Below are 3668 nucleotides of genomic sequence, written 5' to 3'. Positions count from 1 at the left end.
ACCCCCAAACCTCTGACAGCTTTCGTTTGTTTTCGGCCGACCGTCCCTCGATGAGGTACGAGTGCCTTGGCTGGGGCTGGGGGGGGGGTGGAGTTCCTCCCTCCACAACGACCCCACACGGGCTCTGTTCTGGTCACCCGAGTCCTCTTCCAAGTCAGACCACAGGCCTCCATCACCCGGCGCGAGCACTCGGGGAAACAGTCACCATCCTCATCGCTCCGCTCCACCTCTACACGTGAAGAACTGTTCCCAGCCCACGCCACTCCACCCCACCCCACCCCACGCCCCGATGCCACCCACCGCAGTGGAGAGAAACGAGACGAATCCACAGACGTGCATCAATCCGATGAAGAAAACGACGGCCCTATTCCAAGGAAGCATAGATATCTAGGTAGGAGATTCATCGAGTACTATGGAGGCGGTGGGAAAGGGGGGGGTTGCGGTGGGGAGGGTCTAGAGATCAGGCAGTACAGCCCATGCTTAGCATGCAAAAAATAAAGGTCCAGGGTTCAATCCCCAGCACCTACTCTTCAAAAATAACCCGAGAAGAAGCAAGACGGCGGAGTAGAAGGACGCTCGTAGCTCACCCTCTCCCACAAATACACCAAAACTCACATCGACGGACCCACTCGGCCAATCAGACCACCTGCGGAACTCCGACAGAACACCGCCCTCTTCGAAAGACAAAGACGCCCAAAATCTGGTAGGAGAAAAGGAGAAAAGAAAGAGTCAAAAGCAAAACAGTGCGGGAGGGACCGGCAGAGGAGGAATAGGTCTCGTTCGCCAGACCTCCCCGTCTCCAACGGAGAGGCCGACGGGACGGTGGGGGAGCCTCCGAGTCTCAGAGCTGCCCGGAGCGCCCCTTGACCGACCTATCCAAGTGAAACGGGCACAGAGGGTCCCCGCGACACCCAGCCCGAGTCGCAGGCCGGCAGCCGGGGGCCGGGACAGGCCGCACGAGCCGGGCAGAGGACCGTGGCGGCGGCACCACGCGCCGTGGCCAGGAGGGGATACAGAGCAGAACAACCCGCCCCCCCAACCCGTCCATTACGGGGAAAGAAAGGCAAAGCAACACGGCCGGTGTGCCCTGGGGAGAGGGGCGCCGTAGCCTCCATCTCCTCAGACCCGCGGCGCCATCACCGGCCCTTCTCGCGAGAAGAGAGGCGGGGCGCAGCCACAGCCGCCATAGCCCCTGGCGCGCGGCGCGCAGCGCGCGGGCGGGGGCGGGAGCGGGGGCGGGGCCGAGACTCGAATCCGCACCCGGGGGCTCTGCAACCTCCTAGGCAGGACTGAGACTCGTTTTCAGCCTGAGGCAGATATTATATATCTGCCCCGGTACCTCAGAGAACTCGCGCCACCAAGACTAAGAAGGAGCCGAGTTTTGGAATGCAGCAGGGGCGGGGCGGTTCCACCGTCTTCCCCGAGCCCACCTACGGAGAGGAGCGCCGACCCGAGGCGGAGCACACAGCCGCACAGAGCAGCGGAGCGACCGGCGCCGGGAGAGGGCAGGCGGCCAGCCACCCTCCCTCCTTCCCGGCAGGAACGCAGCATCCGACCGCGGTGCCAGGAGGGGGCGCGATCTACTTGCCCACAGGCACCGAGGGCAGCACAGACGAGGGCGCCGACAGAGGGCCCGCGGAAACAGCAAGCTGAGTTCACGAAACAGGGCGACGACAGAAAGACTTCTCGGTGAAACCGTTAAGAGCGCACCGTCTCCAGGAGAACACATCCTTTTTTTTTTTTTTTTTTTTCCTCTTTTTTTTTTTCTTTTCCTTTTTCTTTTTTAATCTCTTTTACATCGGTTTTACCTTCTGTTACCTTTTTAACCTTTACTTTTGAACAGTCGTATACGTTTACGGTTTTAATCCCTTTTAAATGTTTCATTTCAAGTCTTTTCATTATTATTATTTTTAAACATCCACCCCCTTCCCTTTTTCATTCTCTTGGTTTTGATCTCCTGTTACTGGTTATTCACAGGTTTCAAATATTGTTTCTCGATTTTTTTCCTCCTTTTTATTAAGGTTATTAAAAGACGTCTCAACTCGATCGCTATTCTGCTTCCACTTACTCTTCTATTCATGATTACACACTGTCTTCAAACCTTTTCTTTCTCCCGTCTTTTAAAATCCTCTGTTTTATCTTTTGTTAAAATCTGTTCTATTTCCGATTACCTTTTAAAAATTTACTTTTGAAACAACTGTATATTATTTTCTGATCTTTTCTATTTGTTTTTAAAGGCTTTTAGAAGACGTCTCAGCTCAATTGCTATTCTGCTTCAACTTGCTCTTCTATTATTGATCGTACACTGTTTTCAAACCTTTTTTTCTCCATTCTTTTAACATCCTGCCCCCACCCCCTCTCTCCCTCTCCCCCTCTGTCTCTGTCTCTGTCTCTCTCTCTCTCCCCCTATCCCCCTCTCTCTTTTAAAGTTTTATGCCTGCCTAGGCTTTCGATAAATACATAAACTCCTTAAGGACACCAATAGATAACTGATACTCCTTAAGCCACAGTGCCAGAGAGATAGGAGCATTATGAAGAAGCAGAGGAACCACTCCCAATTAAAAGAGCCAGAGAAATTCCCTGAAAGCACGATCCATGAAATAGACATGGATGGCCTGCTCGATCAAGATTTCCAAAAAGGAGTGATCCAAGTCCTGAAGGAACTCCAAGAGATAGTGTTGAGAGATATACTATACGTCAAAAACGAAATCGAAGCTATAAAGAAGAGTCAAGGAGAACTGGTCCACTCATTGGCTGAAATGAGAACTGGTCTAAAGGCTGTCCAAAGCAGGCTAGATCACGCAGAGGAACGAATAAGTGGCCTAGAAGGCAGGACAACAGAAAGAACCCAATCAGAACAGCTGAGAGAAAAACCAATAAAGAACAACGAAAACCATCTTAGGGACCTAAGGGACCCTCGAAAGCGTGCCCATCTACGCACAATAGGGGTTCCAGAAGGGGAAGAAAGAACCAAGGGGACCGAAAAGATATTCGAAGAAAGCATGACTGAAAATTTCCCAAATCTAAAGAAGGAATCAGATATCCAAGTCCAGGAGGCTCAGAGGGTACCCAACAGAAAGAACTCAAACAGGCCCACACCAAGACATAGGCTAATCAAGATGGCCAGAGTCAAGGATAAAGCAATGATCCTAAACGCCTTTAGGCAAGAGAAAAACAGAGTGAGTTTCAAGGGAACCCCCATAAGGCTCTCAGCGGATTTCTCTACACAAACACTACAGGCCAGAAGGGAGTGGCAAGATCTATTGAAATTCTTGAATGAAAAACAAAACAAAACAAAACAAAACAGACAAAAAGAAGCAGCCTAGGATACTCTATCCAGCAAAGCTATCCTTTAGAATAGAAGGGGAGGTAAAGAACTTTGCTTCACAGACAAGCAAAAACGAAAAGAGTTTAGCAACACTGAACCCATGCTAAAAGAAACATCAACAGGTCTACTCTAAATAGAGAAGAAGGAGGATGGTACAAAAATGAGACCACTCATCACCGGAAAGGTGATCACTACCATTCATTCCAAACGGAATAAACACAAAATTGTAAAAAGAAGACATCTAAACCATTAAGAGTGGCAGAGGGAAGCAAGAAAATAATAGAGACTTTTTTTTCCCCCCCTTCTCCTTCCTTTCTTTCTCTTTTAGATGGGTTTGAGA

The sequence above is a fragment of the Camelus bactrianus genome, unplaced genomic scaffold (assembly GCF_048773025.1).
Source record: "Camelus bactrianus isolate YW-2024 breed Bactrian camel unplaced genomic scaffold, ASM4877302v1 HiC_scaffold_15, whole genome shotgun sequence".
NCBI classification, from domain to species: Eukaryota; Metazoa; Chordata; class Mammalia; order Artiodactyla; family Camelidae; genus Camelus; species Camelus bactrianus.
Note: the sequence above shows the minus strand (reverse complement) of the source record.